This window comes from Patella vulgata, chromosome 2 (assembly GCF_932274485.2).
Source record: "Patella vulgata chromosome 2, xgPatVulg1.2, whole genome shotgun sequence".
NCBI classification, from domain to species: domain Eukaryota; kingdom Metazoa; phylum Mollusca; class Gastropoda; family Patellidae; genus Patella; species Patella vulgata.
Genome location: NC_065880.2, coordinates 62804681 through 62824524, shown reverse-complemented (window position 1 = coordinate 62824524; position 19844 = coordinate 62804681). Strand labels below are relative to the sequence as shown.

Here is a 19844-nt window from a genome sequence, read left to right as displayed (position 1 = left end):
CATCATTTGGGCAAAAACTGTATTTTTAGCCTTAAAAAGCAATATTTTATTCAAATGATTCTTTTTTTGTAATGTTTTTAAAATTATTATATTTGATTCAAATAAACAAACAGCATAAACCCATTCGATCATACAAATACAACAAAATGGTTTCTAACTTGTACGGTAGAAGAGAAATAGACGATTTTCTACAAGTCACCTTTCATGGTTTTTGGTCCATAAAAGTGTCAATTATTATCCGATTTTCATAAAATTTTCACCATGTGATACCTTAGGCCATTTATGATTTTATAGAACTAATTTAACGTTTTCATTATCACTGAAATTAATGTCATTTTTGCAAAAGCTGTATTTTTAGCCTTCAAAACAAATATTTTTTTTGTAGTGGGTTATGTTTATTATTTGTTTAACAATATGATATTTGACTCCAATGGACATATAGATTGAATCAATACGATCATATAGTTGTCTAAAAATTGCTTCTAGCATCTTCCCTTGTCGAGAAATAACCAATTTTGTCAGGATCAATTTTTCAGATTTTTTTCGCATTTTAATTTCCCATTAGAAAGTCAGCTTACTTAGCGGCAGGTGAGTAACAATTTTTGTCAGAATCACATTTTTGACTCATGTAACACATGGCAACAAATGTATAACTAGAACTGCGACGCAGTAATGACGGGTTTCACCGGTGCCACATTACCTTTGAACTTGCTCTATGCCAAATAGCCGATTATTACTTACAATATTGTTATACAACATTTGGGAAATATTCCTTATTGTATGTCTGTTTTTCATTTTGAGTAAGGGGGGTGGATGGCCTAATGGTTAACCCGTGCGCGCTGTATCATAAGGTCTGTAACTGAGTCAACTGGCATGGTTTTGATTCCCCGGTTGTACCGTGATAAGGAGTAGCGTCGCCTGTCCAACCCCTTGAATTATTGAAATAAAATTGAACCATATTAGTCCCGAAATGACCTAGTTTGTGTCGAGTCGACGTTACCCCCCCCCCCTCTCTCTCTCTCTCTCTCTCTCTCTCTCTCTCTCTCTCATTTTTAGAAAAGTATTGGACTGGTGTGTATAACGTTTTTGTTCTTTGCACGTGTATGTGCTTATGTTAGGTATTTAAAGATCAACCTATGTGAATTCTGCCCTCTTATCCTTTAGTATAGATCATTATACTGTATATTATTATAATACATTGGATTGCTTCTTTAACTTTCTCCGGGTCCCCCGGTTTCCCCCCACTGCTAAAGACCCCTACGCGCAAGCGAATTATAGAAATAAAATTGAACAATATGTTAGTCCCAAAATGACCTAGTTTGTGTCGAGTGGACGTTAAACCCCATTTCTCTCTCTCTCTCTCTGCTTCTTTAACCTGAGACTGTATGTATAATACGTCCAATAGCTTGTTTTACCCGTGACTGTGTGATTTGGATTGTTGTTGGTAGCTCCAAGGACCTTTTTATCTGGAATTGGTGAATATTTGGTGAAAATTTGAATTCTTCGAAAATAGTTTAAAATACGACACATCAAAAATATTCAAACTTTTATCTTGGTAGAAACATTTGACGTGGATTCATTTAATAATAAATTTGACATGGCTTGAAATTGATTTTGTTTATTTGTACATATTTCTAGAGAATCAAACAATACACCAAATGTTTTAAAAACATGACAAACAAGCAACACTACAACATTTCTTTCATCATCCAACAAGTTATTGTATGGCAGATGTCTAGAAAACAATACATTTCTAACCAATAATAAAACAGTTGTTTTGCACATGTAGCATTAATTCAGCCATTATGGAAAATTTCCTATTGATTGAATCAGTGAATATTTTATTTAAACCTCAAAATAAACTTACAAAAAAGATAGAGAATAGATTGTGAGAAACGTTTTCCAAATCTTCAATTTATCATGTGCTCAGCTGTATTGATTTTCTCGCATGTTTTTATGTTTTATTCTTTACATAAATAAATATAGAGTTTAATCGGGGTAATTTATCCAATCACCCCGTAGAATCAAACACTGGTTAATGTATCAAAGTAGAAGCAGTTTGATGAACTATCGGCAATTATTCCACTTCTAATGATCGCAATATTTGATGATAAGCCTACTTACTTACTTGTACTTATGTGTTAAACATCTTATACTTAGAACGAAATCTGCATATTATATAAACATGGTTAAAGTCATCTAAGCCTATTGGTCCGTCGTAATTAAAAAAAATATTGTTTTTAGAATTGATTTGAAGTCGGTAATACATTACAAGCTTCACATACACCGTACAATAGGAGTGACATTAAGCAATACGTTTTCTTTAAAGAGAAGACTTCCCACGTTATTTGTCCTAACGTTTAATAATAATAATAATCAATTTGTATAACTCTGAGTGTTCCAGCTAATACGACAAAGTGAAGTAAAGGGTTAGGGTTAGGGTTATGTCACTTCCGGTAACAATGAAACCGTTAAACATGTTTTCACATAAGCATTGCACACGTTTTACAAAATAGACAGAGAATCATCCAAATCCAGGGACATCAATTCCATTTATACATTTGTTACCTGTTACCATGTGTTACATATGTTAAAAAGTGATCCCGGTCAAAATTGAAAATTTTCGCAAAATTACGTCACTTCCGGTGGCGACATAAAAAACATTATCGGTAACAAAAAAGTTAGCGATTTGCACCATGAAACATATGAACTTTGTATTATAAATATCGGGAAGTAAATAAGTAACCTACAACCAATAAACTGAAATTAATAAGGCAAAAAATCTTTTAAAAAAGGATCCTGACAAAAGTGGTTATTTCTCGGCAACGGAAGATGCTAGAAGCAATTTGTGGACATCTATATGATCAAATTGATTCAATCTATATGTCCATTGGAATAAAATATCATAATGTTAAACGAATGCTAAATATAACTCACTTCAAGAAAATATTTGTTTTGAAGGCCGAAAATACAGTTTTTTGCCAAAATGACATTACTCCCAGTGAGATTGAAAATGTAAAATTAGATTTATGAAATCAGAAATGTCATATGGCATCACATGGTGAAAATTTTATAAAAATCGAATAATACTTGCCACTTTTATAGACCAAAAACCTTGAAAAGTTACTAGTAGAAAATCATCCATTTCTCTGCAACCGTACAAGTTAGAAATCAGTTTGTGGTATCTGCATGATCATATTGGTTCATTCTATTTGTTCATTGGAATCAAATATCATAATTTTAAAAACATATAAACAAAAAACTCGTTTTAATAAAATACAATTTTTGCCCAGACGAGGTCATTTCCGGTGACAGTGAAAATGTTAAATTGGTTTGATCTAGTCAAATTTTGCATTATTCATCAAATAGTAAAACGAAATTGAAAATCGAATAATAATTGACTATTTTACAGGCAAAATAATGTGAAAAATGACGCATGCAAAACGGCCTGTTTCTCGACAACTGCTGACAAGTAAGATGACCCTTTAATCATGTGTAAAATACCATTAAAAATATTCCTCAATAACAAAGTTTTTTGTAAAAATTTAAATTTTCAAACTTTTGCGCATAATATCAGCGAAAATTCGTCGAAAATCAAAAATCTAAAGTACCGTAGCTATTTGCCCTGTCTCCGGCTATGTCAAAATGTATCAAATGTTAAAATCCGCCGATTTTTGTAAATATTACGGCAATATTTAAAAAAAACCCCACAACTTCGGTGATTTCGGACATTTCTCATTGTCTCAGAATGTTCGAAATAGATTTAATATCTATGCTATGCCAATTTTCCCGTATAACCAAAGATATCAGATCGATCCGACAAGTAGTTTCTGAGATATGCTCAAGTGGAAAATAAAACGGCCAACGTGTTGGATGACTGATTTTTTGGTAAAAACAATCATTACTAGATCTGCGATGCAGTAATGACGGGTTTCAACGGTCCAACGTTACCCCTGAACTTATGTCACATCTGGTGCCTCGTTACCCTTGAACTTATGCCACTTCTGTTACCAATGAAACCGTTAAACAGATTTCCACATAAGCATTGCAGACGTGTTATAAAATGGTCGAAGAAACAACCAAATCTAGCAATATCAATTCCATTTATACATGTGTTACCATGTGTAACATATGTCAAAAAAGTGATCCTGACAAAATTTGTTACTAACTTACCGCTAAGTTAGCCGACTTTCTAATGGAAATTTCTCGACAAGGGAAGATGCTAGAAGCAATTTTTGGACATCTATATGATCTTATTGATCCAATCTATACGTCCATTGGAATAAAATATCATAATGTTAAACGAATGATAAATATAACTCACTTCAAGAAAATATTAGTTTTGAAGGCTAAAAAACAGATTTTACCAAAATGTCATTACTTCCGGTGATAATGAAAATGTTAAATTAGTTCCATAAAATCATAAATGGCATAAGGCATCACATGGTGACAATTTATGAAAATCTGATAATAATTGACATTTTTATGGGCCAAAAACCATGAAAACTGACTTGTAGAAAATCGTCTATTTCTCTGCAACCGTTCAAGTTAGAAACCATTTTGTGGTATCTGTATGATCGTATAGGTCTTTTCTATTTGTTGATTTTTATCAAATATCATAATTTTAAAAACATTACAAATAATAATCATTTGAATAAAATATCTCTTTTTAAGACTAAAAATACAGTTTTTGCCCAAATGATGTCATTTCCGGTGACAGCGAAAATGTTAGGTTGGTTTGACCTAGTCAAAATTGGCATAAGGCATCAAATAGTAAAAAAAACCCATGAAAGTCGAATAATAGTTAACTCCTTTACAGGCAAAATAACGTGAAAAGGGACGCATGCAAAATTGCCTACTTCTCTGCAACTGCTCATATTACAGACTAATTTTCACATACATTCTCTTCGTATGGATTATTGCTACGAGTTTATGATAGTTACGAAGAAATATTTTAAAATATGATGACACTGAATGGGTTATAAATAGCTTAATTTTACACCTTTTTTCACCTTTTAATCGAAATAGCTCGAAAACGAAATCGAAATTAAAAAAAAACTGAGTCCGATGTTTTATGCGCCTTTGCATGGCGCATCCTTTTGTTAATATCAAATTTTGAAAAAATAATATTTGCTTTCAAAAAGTGGTACCGAACTGTCAAAATTATAGTTTTTGTTAAAATTATATCACTTCCGGTGCCAACGGATAACTCTATCGGTAAAAAAAAAATGACATTTTGGAAAAAGGAGCATATGAACTTTGTTTTAAACAAATTATTATTATTATTTTTCCATTTGAGCATATCTCAGAAACTACTTGTCGGATCGATTTGATGTTTTCGGTTTTTCTGGGAAAGCGGGTTTGACTTAGATTTTAAAGCTATTTCTAACATTCTGCGACAATGTAAAATGTCCGAAATCACCGAAGTTGTCGTTTTTCGAAATTTTGCCGTAATGTTATCAATAATTGTCGGATTGTAATATTTGATACATTTTGACATAGCTGGAGACAAGGCACATAACTACAAGTCTTTAAATTTTTTTATTTTCGACGAATCGTCGGAGATATTAGGCGCCAAATTTTGAAAATTTAAATTTTTACGAAAAACTTTTTTATTAATGAATATTTTTATGTGGTATTTTACCTAGTGTTAGAGAGTCATCTGATTTGACCAAAAATGGCATTTTTCCTTGGCCCCCATTGGCTAATTCAGTTTTTCAGTCCTGGATTAATTATTTATTGTTCGATTTGTATAAAACAAAGTTCATATGCTCCGTGGTCCAAAATGTCATTTATTTTGCTACCGGTACATTTTCTTTTCGGCAACGGAAGTGACGTAAATTTAGCAAAAACTGCAATTTTGACAGTTCGGTACCACTTTTTGAAAGCAAATATTATTTTTTTCAAATCTGGTATGACTGAAAGGGGTTGTCCTGTTAAGGCGCAGAAATCAACGCGCTCAGTTTTGTTAATTTTTATTTCGTTTTCGGATCATTTCAATTTAAAGGTGAAAAAATGTGAAAAAATGATTGCGCTGGATTTGGTTAATTCGGCGTCCATTTTATTTGATGTGTGCAATGCTTATGTGGAAACCTGTTTAATGGTTTCATTGGTACCGGAAGTGACATATGTTTAGGGTAACGTGGCACCGGTGAAACCCGTCATTACTGCTTCGCAGTTCTAGTTATTTTTGTTGTTGTTATTTTCTTATAAATCTTATGTCTCAGAATCTGAAACTTTGACCTACCTACCCCCCCCCCCCAAGAATGGGTGGTGGCTGTGGATTAAATGTATTTTCAAAACGTTTTACAAATTCGAACTCACCCAATTTTACAAACGAAAAAACTTACAATGCATAGGCGTAACTTTGTGGCTTTTTGACCTATTTTCCTAATTCTTTTTTCTTTGAGTACCTTGAAAAAAATCATTTTCACCTGCAATTTCCGATTTTCGAATTTCGAAAATTCGTTGCTGTGATTTCGCCCCGGAAGGTTAGACCAACTTGACAACTTCTTTAATATGTGCACGATTTTCATGAAATATGTACTGTAAGTAGATCTTAGCGACCTAACTTATCGCCCCTTGAAGAAATTAAGGATCAAAGTTTTAAAAGAAATCAACAAAATATAGTTCAGATTGCCTTCAAATTTTGTAAATTCTGTAAATATGGAGTTTGTCGATCGAACCGGAAGTGCCACCATCTTGAAACCTTGAAGGAATACCTAAAAAAACGTTCAGAGCAGAATTTTGATTTAGGTCAACTGATTGTAAATAAACACAATAGGCCGTAGCTAGTTTCTTGAATTCGTCTCCTTTTTCTGAAATCAATACATTTCTGGATAGCCTGGCGCGTGGTCGAATTTTTGGTATTTGAAAGCTTCAACATTTCGAATTTCCTCTTTGACGTTTTTCTTGCCGACAAACCTGTTTACGAGTCAAATTATTAACGGCTTGGAAATATCTGGAATAGGCCGACGTTTCGTAAATTCGGCTCTTATTTCCGAAATAAATACATTTCTGGTTAGCCTCCTTCCAAGAATGGGGTTGGCTTCGGAATGAATATATTTTCAAAACGTTTTGCGAATCCGAAATCACCGAAATTTACTGATGAAACCTCAAAACCTTTACTTTCAATCTGCTTTATTCGATTTTCGAAATTCGAATATTACGTTATTGACATCTCATTCCGGATGTAAACGCCAACTTCTTGAATATTAGTATGATTTTCTTGAAATTAGGAATGTAAGTAGATCTATTCGATCCAACTTCAACGATGTCATTAGATGTTTTCTAATCTATCTCCCCTTGGGGAAATTAAGGATCAAATTTAAAAAAAAAATTGACATTTCATCACGGAAGTGAAACCAAATTGACGACATCTTTAATATTAGTACGATTTTCATGAAATTCAGAATGTACGTAGATATCATTAGAAATGTCCTAACTTATCTCGCATTGAAGAAATTAGTGGACAAAGTTTTGAAAAATTCGAGAAAAAAAAGTAGGTCAGAATCCCCTGAGTTTTTTTTATCTGTAGTAGCTAAGAAATTACTGATTCGGACAGAAAATATGGAGTTTGTCGATCGAACCGGAAGTGCCACTATTTTGAAACGTGAAAAATCCTTAAGGCTTTTGCGATATTTTACCTACAGACATGGGAGTTACATTTTCTGAATCCTTAAGGAATGCCTAAAAATCTATCGGGGCAGGATTTTGATTTCTGTCGACTGATGGTCACCATTTTGACTTGAATATGAAAAAAAGTGAAAAATTGGATATGAAAAAGGTGAAAAATCCACGGTAACGAGAGTGAAAACAAACACAATACGCCGTACTTTGGAGAATTCGTCTCCTATTTCCGAAATGGATACATTTCTGGATAGCCGGGCTCAGGGTCGATTTTTTTGACCTAAATATTTGAATAGCTGAGGTCAATCTAAGTTCCATTCCAAATTTTCCCGCTATTTTCATTTCATTTTCTGATCCGTCTCAAACGGCTTGATCCATTAATTTTCTGAAATTTCTGAGATCCTTTGTATGATCCATGACATGTGACAGGAAGTGACCGTTAATATGTAAAGATGGGTTGCCAGGGAACGAAACATACGCCCACAGTAGCTAAATCGTTTGAGCGGTCGACAAGTGTTGTCGCGTACTTATTCTTTTGTAGGTAATTAAGGGGATATACAACACAGTTTCATACAGATCAGATTAAAATTTTTGTCGTTTGAGGGTTCCCAAGGTTCTACAAACTGAAACAAGGGCCTTAACTCTGGAAGTAATTTACAGAAAATTTTGAAATTTGACAGGCATTTTCGTATTACTAATTTAAATAATGCATATAAATTTCACACAGATCGGATGATAACTCTTGACGTAATAAACGGAAATTCAATAGGATACTTCTTTTTACTAATTTAAATGACGCATATAAATTTCATACAGATCGGCAATAAACGGATATTGATGAAATTCAATAGGATACTTCTTTTTACTAATTTAAATGACGCATATAAATTTCATACAGATCGGCAGATAACTTTTGATGTTAGAGCGTTTACAAGGCGCAACAAAGTGAAACAATGGCCATAAATCTAGAAGTAATTTACGGAAATGGCTGAAATTCAATAGGATTCTTCGTGGTTTCAATACGCCAAATGATGCATACACATTTCATACAGATCGGGTGATAACTCTTGGCTTTAGAGTGTTCACAAGGTACAACAAAGTTAGACATAATATTATAAACGGAAATTGCTGAAATTCAATAGGATACTTCTTTTCACTAATTTAAATAATACATATAAATTTCAGAAAGATCTGATGATAACTGTTGCCGTTAGAGCGTTCACAAGGTGCAATAAAGTGAAACAAGGGCCATAACTCTAGATGTAATTAACGGAAATTGCGGAAATTCAATAGGTTTCTTCTTTGTACAAATCTAAATGACACATATAAATTTGATACAGATCGGAAGATAATTTTTGATGTTAGAGCGTTCACAAGTTGCAATAAAGCAATAAAGTGAAACAGGGGCCATAACTCTAGAAGTAATTAACCGAAATTATTGTAATTAAATAGGATTCTTCATCTCACAAATGTAAACAACATATATCAATTTTAAAACAATCAGATGATAACTGTTGGCGTTAGAGTGTTCACAAGAAATTGTAGACGGACAGACGGACGGACAGGACGGGGTCGACGGCAATATACGTCCACATTTCCATGTGGGCGTATAAAAACGGGAAATTTTGCCCGTTTAAAATATTTAGTACCGTTATACTTTAGTTAATATTACTTTAATCTTTTTGACAAAGTTAATAACACCTGACTTGAGGTGATGCTCCATTGAAACATTTCCCGTTATTCAATTTCATTTTTTCAAAGACTGCTGAACTTTGAAATCATGTCAAATGTAGCACCATGGGCCTTTCTGTCTGACATGGAGAGCGGACAAGTACTATTACCGGTCGCCACATCCTACGTACGACCCATGCATCTTTTCTTACTACATATTTCTGTAGCCTTGTGATCGTCTAGAATTTGTCTCTAGCTGTCTTTACTTCTGCTTCACGTTGTGTATTTACTTCTTACTGTTTTCTTAAGACGTTTGTCTTACCAGGAATAACAATGCAACAATTCCCTTCTACATTTTATATATATATATAGCCGAATACATGTATACAAGCATAATATATAACAATACTAGCTAAAACCATTTCTCCACCCTAGCCAGCCTCGCGGCTGTCTAGGAACTCAGATGGAACCTCTCTGGAATCTAATGGAAGTCTACTTATATCACGTATATCACGCATTACAAAGCGTGTTCATGTCCCTGAACTTGTGTAATTTCTGATATTTGGCGGCATCGAGGTGACCGTTTCGTCGACAGAAACATTTGGGAAACGGATCCATGGGGAGGACATAGCGTCAAGATATGGATAGGGATTGGACTTAATGTGATACTTGGATCCATGTGCTTAGAGAATGTTGGTCAAAGTCGGTGACATCGACCAAGTGATACGACCTCACGTTGTTCCATTTTTTGCACAACATCAAAAACACATTTTCCAGCAGCACAACGCTGGCCAGCCCTCAGCCCTGATCTTTCCATCTATTACAATGTCTTGAGCCAATTTTTTGTCAACCTTACCCTATTGGTTATTCTTGTCTTTACTGTTGAAAATAAATAACATTTATACTTGATACTGGACTTGCTTTTCTTTTGCGTGTGGGTATATAACTCCAGTTATACCATCATTAAGTACAAGTTTATTAGCATCAACATATTTTTCAATTGCAACCTTAGGAACGACGGCATTCTTACATCAGCGTATAACATAAAATCCAAACCGTGACTAAGTATAATATCCTCCAAAGGTATACAGTAAAGTGTGAACAATACCGATCCTAAGACGCTACCCTGTGGCACACCGAATTCAAGTGAAGCGGATACTGATTTGTGCCCATTTACTACAACACTCCGAGTTCTATCATGCAAGTAAAATTCTTTCCAAAAAAATACAATAATCAATATAACTTCCGATATCATTATGATATCATTATGTACTTTGAGTAGAGCAGACTCGGTACTATGGTACTTTCTATAGGCGGATTGGAATTTTGAATAGAAAGAAAACTCACTGAGATGATTATCAAGATCACTAGCATGCACATTTTTAAATGAATTTGCCGCCAAAAATCTAGTTTGAAACTGAACGATAATTTTTCAATACATTAGAATTCAAACCAGGATTTTTCAATTATAGCCGAACAATGGCATGCTTAAATTCACAAGGAAACTGTCATTATCAAATAACGTGTTGATGACTTGTGGGAAATGGATCCAGTGAACAGAACCTACAGAGTTCATTGATGAGATGGGGGTCACGGTGGCTAAGTGGGTAAGACGCTGGCTCGCTAGCCTGAAGGTCGGGTGTTCGATCCCTGCGTTGGCCGAGGAAGTTCATCCAGATTTTCCGGCGTGGTCTTCTCCCCTTGTCGGTTATGCAGGACAGAGGGCCTGACATGGACAGCTGCCTAGTCGTTCGGATGGGACGAAAAACCGAGGTCCCGTGTACACATTGGCGTGCACGTAAAAGATCCCTTGACAGTTGGAATTCGAAAATAGGTGTAGGCTGCAGTGCCACTGTCCGGGCAATATTTCCCTCATAACACACAGCATGGCGTATGCCCGTTGTCATTAGCCCAGTTCGGAGCAGAACAGTAGGACGTTAAACCCCATATCATTTCATTGATGAGATAAGACGCAATAAAAAGGGTTCAGTTACAGGTGTAAAAGAATGACCAAGATCAAGATCATTGAAAACTTATTGACTAGATAGGGAGTCCGGTGAATTTCTTACCATTCAAACTTTTTATTTGAAGAAATCAGTGTACGATTGTGCTAGCGCCCGTGGATCTGTGTGGTCTGGTGAAGTAGCAGTACCGGTTGTATTACAACATAAACGTTCTTTAATAATATAGAAGTATGGTTATTTGGGGTGGGGGGGGGGCAGAAAGATGTGCCTCTATTTAAGGTTCGAAGGTTTTTGAGAACTTATACATGGATTACCGCCATGAAGTACCTTACCTTATGCATTGATCGGAAGCTTAATTATTTACCTTTCCAAAAGTGTGTCGCAGATCTTTCTATGTTCAAAGCCCCACGAACTCAGTTGGGACCCAAGGAATGAGCCCCCCCCCCCTTTACCTCAGTTAAGAATTTTATGTTTAATAATTTTAATAACTTCACTTAATTACGCAAGGTTGTTGAGTGGGGCCTGGCGTACGCCATTGTGTCCAAAGTAATACCACCTATAAATATCGCATATCAACAGAGCGGAGTGTGGATGTAGGGTTAACGTCCACTCAACACAAAATAGATGATACAATAGCGTGTGTTACATTTTTATTTGAATAATTCGCTCCCGTACAGGGGTGTTCATATAGAATTGAAGTGCGACAATCCATATAGAATTGAGACAACCCATGTGTTGAATCGAATCCATGACATGGTCACACACCCAGTCCTAGCTCTTTGTTACATGTCACTGCGACAGTGTTAAAGTTAATTTGAAGTGGTTTTACTCTGACCCATGATGACATGTTTTCATGGTACTTTAGTTTACCTTATGGAATCTGATACATAGGCTATATCGTAAATCTTACAAAATATTTATCCCAGTCTTGGATATTATAAAAACACATGACTATATTAATAACATTTATTATATAAACTAACAATATACTCACCGAAAAAAACCGTACACGATGCAAATATTATAATTTTCTTAAAATAATCTGTTCCTAAACAAACCATTCTTCATTCTAAAATAATAAATGAAACAGTTCACATTGTCTTGATACAAATAATTACCAATAACCCCCCCCCCCCCCCCAAAAAAAAGCAGTACCTCTAAAAGATATTTTAGAACATATAGTAAAACAAGTTCTACCAGAAATAATGACCAAAGGCTGGACTAATTTTAGTTACGTTCTGTACACCCAAGTCACTTGGATTCTAAATTCTGTTGGATCATTTGTTGCTTCTATAAATCACATTTTTCGGGCACATGAGTAAAAGGGAAAAAAGAAAATAACAGAAAAAATATTTTGCCTGCTAGTCGGCAAAATAAAGTGCTCGAAATCCGATGACATTTATGTGATAATAAACCAATAATTGTATTTTCTTTCAATCGATAATTATAATTGGTAATGAACTGACTATGGATTACAACATTTTGTATGGAGCCACTCTGCTTTGTGATATATTTTTCTGGCAGCGATCATTATTTGTTTCATCAATTTTTCGTCCATCTTATTTGATTAAATTGATTAATGGAATAATTTAAAGTTTAAAACATTTAAAATCAGTATAATAAAGTAGTCACTTTTATCTATGCGCGACTTTGTATCAGGTATCAGTTTTGTTTGTTTTGGGGCTCGTGGGCGACCGGCTTAACAGGCCGCGGTTCCATAGAATCCAAATGATAATCTTTTCGGGCATCATCATTGTTGTCCGGTGAATGCAATTGCAACAGTTTGACTATTTCGTTGTCTCGAATTCAGGTCAACAAAGGGTGGGATTTCGGTTGCAAAAAACACATAAATACAGCTTTTTTTGCACAACTTTCATGTTGCTGTGCGCACGGCCTGGAAAAGCAACAGAACGCGTTTGCAGCAGTCTAATTTACAAAATTTACTGGGGGGGGGGGGGGCGATACCACCAAAAGGTGATCTTCGCGCCTTTGGCACTCGCTATCGACCTGAACTGCCGCCTCTAAGCGGAAATTTTGTTTCGTTTTATTTTTCATTTGTTTAGTCCGCTCCGGCTTGACACTACTTTGAAAGAGGCGTTCAGCAATGCGCAGGTTGTGCTGTTTGACTACAGGTAAATAAACTGAACGACATTATCATATAGTTTTAACCAGATTGAATTTATCCGTGATGAAATGAATATAATCAATTTGAATAATAGATTTTTCGAAATATCCTTAGATTAACTAAGATATGAGATATGTACTACTCCTAATTGAACGTTTGGGCGTTTAAATCTCAGAAATGAAATGAGGTTTAACGTCCTACTGTTCTACTCCTAACCTGGGTTAATGAAGACGGGCATACGCCATACAGTGTGCTATGAGGGAAGTTTTGCCCGGGCAGCGGCACTATCGCCTACTCTTATATCGAATTCCAACTGCTAGGGGATCTTTTACGTGCACACCAATGTGTACACGGTTTTTCGTCCCATCCAAACGAATAGACAGCTGTCCTTGTCAGGCCCTGTTTACATCTCAGCGGTGGTTTATCAGGTTTGTCCCAAATTGTGCTTATAATCTAATATGAACATATTCGAATTGGATTTTCTTTATTAATTTACGAAGACCTCTAAAGCGCTAACATCCCTCCCTCTAAATTACACTATAATTTATGAAATTTTTTAAAAGCTTGCGAAATTGTTGGGTTATTGTCCGCTTATGTATTCAATTTAATCCAAACATTCACTAGATCAAAGATCACCTGGTTGATATCTGATGCTTCAATTCGTTCCACCTGTGACATACCGGTAAATAGCAAAAATATAGGTCAACTTATGTGATCTTGAAAAAGATAAGGTCAGCAGTATAGGTCAGTACATGAAAGTTTAACCGGGTTAATCTCAAAGTTGTGCTTGTCTAAAGCAGTCCTAATGGATTTAACAGTTGCCCAATTTTAATCATGTTCGTTGGCGTAAACAATCAAAACACGCGTCATTTACCGAAATCCAATGCCAAATTCTTGATTGTGATAAACAAAAGGTTCTTTGGATCAAATAAACGTGCTCAAATGATACAGTATTCATCTCACTAGCAATTTGTTCATTTTTTTTACTTGCCAGTTTACATGTATTGATCAATAATGATTGTTTGAAAATTTCGGTATTTATTTATTTTTTTTTTTTAAATACAAATTCTATGCATTAACCTGTATAAACTGGTTGAGTGTAAAAAAAAAATACAAAGACCAACGCCCTCGACAATTAGATTGCGAATTCAAGGTCAATCCATCTCTGCTAGTCGAAGTAAATACATTTACTTTTACGTTAGATGGTTCTTCCTGCATTTTCATAAGATAGGTATATAAAACGAATTACCATTTCCTCTAAAATTTTAGAAATTACTTTAAAATTTGACACCCTCTTCAAATTACTGTTAATTTCACAGCATTTATGATCAGACCCTTCTTCGTGTAACATTTGGCCTCTATAAAATATGTAGATAAGGAAGTTTTGGTTTAAGGCACCTGTGTGCATCATATATCAATAATGCTGAAAAATGACGGTTGTAATATCACCAAGAGAAATGAATGCATAACGACATTAACAAAGATCTTTGTTCAGACAGCAACCAACTAAAACTGTGAAGTATATGAAGGTTGTGTCAATATGCTAGTAACGGCTGTATCGACCGTTCTTAATAATTATAAAACCTTATAGTTATGTAACTGAAAAGGGCGTTTGAAAGAATCTATACCAAATAAGTACATTTCGATACTTTGAAGAAGATAAATACTAATACATGACATATTATTAAAATTCACAATTTTGTTTAACAATTTCATTTAAAGTTAATTAAATTATCTACATGTATTACAATTTCTCTTTTTTTAAAAAACAAACACACAATTCAGAGCTGATATAATTTTACATATCATTTCATAGAAAAAGTAATGGAGAAAGCTCAATTAATTTAAATTAACGAAAAATCCTTACCGTTATAGAATCCAAGAATATTCTAAAAAAGGGACAAGTTGTGTGAGTGTAATAGTAGAACAGCCAGTGCCAGAGCTTGAAAGAAAATGGAATAAATTGCGACTATGGTCACATTATATACCGGTAGATTAAATGATAGGGAGCGCTAGAGTTTCAGAAGCTGTATCCAATTAAAAAGCTTGAAAGTGATGTTTATTGAAATAACAGATTTAAGAATATAAACTACATTTTATACACATGTGGACTTTGGAACACACACACCCATATACAGATATATATATATATATATATACACACACACACACACAAGTGAAGCGAAGACCATCAATTTTATAAAAAGACCCCAAAATATATTCTAACGGCTAGCGTTTTCTGTTCGTACTGAACTTCTTCAGGCCATTTTTATATATGAAAGATTACGTAGAACAATAGACGCAACGTCATGGCGTTACTATAAATATATCAACTACAACATAATAATAATTACATATTTACACATTTAGTAAATAATAAATAAAAAGAGAATTATTTCATCTGTTAGTATTATATCCGTTATTTAATTCTGGTTTGTACTTTTTGATGAAATAATTTTCTTAACATTCAAGTAAATCATTAGTTAAAAAATTCAATTTGTACAAGTGAAATACGTTTAATTTTCCACCTCCACATGTTTCCATATGTGGACTTAAAGGCATTACTCGATTAATTGGAATCTTAATTTGTGTAACGCTATCTTAGTGATAACAGAGACCAGTTTCGTAAATATATGGTTTATTTACATTGGAACATAATATGACACATCTACATAATTACAACAGCAATACAGGTACTTAAACTATATACAGGTACTAGACTCGTACACTCGTCCAAGCCAGTGCCGGATTAAGGCTCTGCTGGCCCTAAGGCACATTTTGATAGGTGGCCTGAAAATACAGATATGTTGGGCTCATTGACAAAAGGAATTAAGTTAAATTTAGCAACAGAAAATTTATTACAAACAAATTCAGAACATTGACAGTACTGTATTTACGATAAGTAGCCTACATATTCCCATTCACTGCCTAGCTACTTACGAGATTCTTTCCCACAACAAATGTAAACAAATCTCACGTGTGTAAAGGGACGAAACATCATGTCAACCCCTTGCCAGAGTATGGAAAGCTTTTAAGGACAAACGCGTAGATGAAGAAGGATACAATTTATTTTCATAAAAATAAAGGCAAGCATTTTTGTCACCACCTGATAATTATCAAAAAAGTTTTACTTTATCATTTTGTGGCCTGGATTTTTGGCTGGCCCTAAGGCACGTGCCTTATTTCCCTTATGGTTAATCCAGCACTGGTCCAAGCCTCACTTCTCCTCCTCGCTCTTCTCTAGTCATCTCTCTAGTCGTCTTCAGTTATATACCTTCTGATCATTGATAAGCTCATGGTCATACATGCATTTGTCTCTTTTATCTCGTCATGGTATGCTTACTGACCAGTGCATAATCCTTTGAAGTCCTGCCGAGTGTTGCACACAGATCATGTGCAACGCAAAAATGACATATTGAATTAATAACATGTTTAACTACAACACAGACAATCGTGACTTAACAGTGCATACAGAGTTGAAACGTCAATATCATATATACTCTTCAAAAAATGTATGGGAAATTCAGAAACAATACAAAATTGCGGAAATGCACTGCTGTTTTTAATTAGAGATAACCAGTGTATGTTAATAACAGGCCAATTGCCTGCATAAACGGTTCATATGGGCGGCTTATCTGAAGGCCCCATTTCACTCGCAAAGAGATACACCGACAAAAGTGAAAATGGACGTTTTTGATTTTTGTCTTAATACTGAGTAATTGCTCCACCAATCCTCAGACATTCAGCAATTCGTCGTGGCATTCTTCTAATCAACCGTCCAATTACGATTTGGGACAATCTGACCCACTCCTCTTGCAGTGCCACGGCCAATTCTTGCAGTGTTGTCGGTTGACGTTGACGTCGACGAACACGTCTCCCGATCAAATTAAACGTAAGACTATAAACACAACAGTTCTATGGATAACAATTACTATATTTCTATAAATAAGCTACGTTTCAACAATGATTCTCTTGTCGTTATCAAGCACAATATAAAGGACTTTGCAATGGTTGAATTGCTGTCAAAACATGATGTTTCACTACGCTGTAATGTAGTCAGGTTCAGTAAAAGTGAAATCTATAGCAAAAAATAGATGTAAGAAAGGATTGAGTGATAAATAAAATCCCTACTCGTCTTTTTTTTTATTTCAAAAAAGACTCGCAAGGAGATTCTTGAGAAGGATTATGTGTTGTAACTGAAGTCAAAATTCCATCTTGTTTACCTAAAACTTTAGGTTTCCTTAAATCTTCCTGATCTATTTTTAAGGCTTGTTTTATACCATTTTCTATTAAACCACTAGGATAGTTTTGATTTCGAAGGAATTGATTCAATTCTTGTAATCTTATTGGTTTTTTTTTATCACATGGTACGATTGTACAAATTCTCCTTGCAAGATTAAACGGGGTGTTTCTTTTTGTATGAGATGGGTGACATGAATAGAAATTTAAATACTGGTAGTTTTATAATATAGATCCGTTGTAATGTCACCATTTTCAGATAATGTTATTGTTACATCTAAAAAGTTAATTGATTTAAAGTTTTTTACTATTATAAAATTTAAACTTCCCTTTAAGTGAGTTTAGCATGAGATATAACTCATTAGTAAAACATTATCCTTAACAAATATGATAAAACAATCATCTAAGAAACGTATACACAACGACATAATTTCTGACGAGCTTCCAAGATGAGAGAAAAAACAATTTAAAATGTTATTAAACCAGTGTTTGAAACCAGCGTTTACCGCATAACAAAGTAGTGCAGCTCTACGGTTGTGCTAATATTTTTGGATATAAATTTACTGTTCACAAAAATGCCGTATTATGTAAGATTAGGACCAACAAACCCAATTATAACCATGTAGTTATTCTACTTCAGTCTGCAAACATTACCAGGACAGCTGGAGATCATCATCAGTAATAAGTATAATTTAACACTGATTTAATAACATTTTAAAGTACTTTTTTCGTTTATCTGGGGAGCTCGTAATAATGTCATTGTACAGAGATGGACAAAATACAACAATTTATATATATTTATATGGCAACACTGGTTTGAATTGTCTATAGTTACAGCGGATACATACACGTTACTATATTGTATATGGGTACAATTTAACAACAAAAAACGGAAACAAATTTCGGGATCGATTAATATAATTAACCGAAGATTATTTCCTATTGACAGTATTTTTTTTATAAAGTGGTTTCCCATTATTTTTCTTTTTGTTCTGTTGTAACAGTAAGTCTTCGATGATAACTAAAGACTGGAACTATCCTTGAGACTATCTATTACCGGAAAGCATTTAACATCATATACGGAGAACAGCACGTCCGATAAGCAGAGTAACTGTCTTGGAAACAGGATGAAACCTAGTATGCTTTGTCAATGTACAAATCGGTATTTATAATGAAATGATATCTTAGGAATTAACAATATACACCAAGGTTACTAATAACAATTAAAGAGGAAAGATTAAAATATAAAAGACATTACTGTAAAATAAAACAATAAGATAATAATTAAACTCGTTAATGTGTCAACTGTCAACAGTCTGTCATTAGATAAGAAGCTTAATGTCTAATTAATAACGAAGGATTAATAGAAACATAAGAATAATAGAAATGTTTAAATAAATGAATGAATAATGAACGAATGAAATATTGAAAGAATGAAATACAAACAATTCACAATTTTATCACCATTATACTGTCATCGATTTTCAGTTTATAGAACAAACAATATTTGAAATTTTATTTGTAGGTGTCTATGTGTCTATTTACGAATAAGGGCCCAATTCCAATGTTACAATCTCGACGATGGTTGCGTACTCTATCCCTTAGATATGTGTCCATTTCTCCGATGCAATAATGTTGACGGTCACTACAAGTCCAGAGTTTTTTGTGTCATAAATCACATTGTCGTTTTTTGAAATTCTCGCTTGATTTATATGTGTATAATATACGCATTTGTGGGAAGGTCATTCTAATAGTACTTGTAGGAAGTTGATAATATTTCGTCTATATTGTATTGGAAATATGGTTTTGTTCAAGATGTTACGTCAAGAATGAAATCTGAACAGGAACTTGTAGGCACTTTAGTAACCTTCATATCTGCCTTGTTTATCTTCCCGCTATATAAAATGTAACCTATATATAACATCTGCCTTTAATATTTATAAATGCCTGGATTTATCAAAATCTGCTATATAGCATCTGTCTATACTATAGAAAAACTGTCTGGGTTTCTCTTCTAAATTACTACGTTATTAGCATCTTCCTACTATAGCCAAAACTGCCTGGTTTCTCAAAAACAGCTATATGGCATTTGTGTACTATATTCATAACTGCTTGCATTTTTCAGTAACTGCTTTGAAGCCTCTGATTACTTTATATCTGACTTCACAGATTTCTCAATAACGGCTTTATAGCAATGAGAGGGAGGTGGAAATTGG

At 34.2% G+C, this 19844-nt stretch overlaps 1 long non-coding RNA gene across 1 annotated transcript in view; it reads right to left on the bottom strand.

Moving 5' to 3' along the window:
* LOC126811260 (uncharacterized) overlaps positions 1 to 15395 on the bottom strand; it is a 30310-nt gene extending 14915 nt beyond the window's left edge. The window contains exons 1-2 of the long non-coding RNA XR_007675475.2: positions 15257 to 15395; positions 12259 to 12333 (exon numbers count right to left, since the gene is read on the bottom strand). This is a non-coding gene — a long non-coding RNA (uncharacterized LOC126811260). The remainder of the gene's footprint in view (positions 1 to 12258; positions 12334 to 15256) is intronic.
* Between the last annotated feature and the right edge of the window lie 4449 nt (positions 15396 to 19844).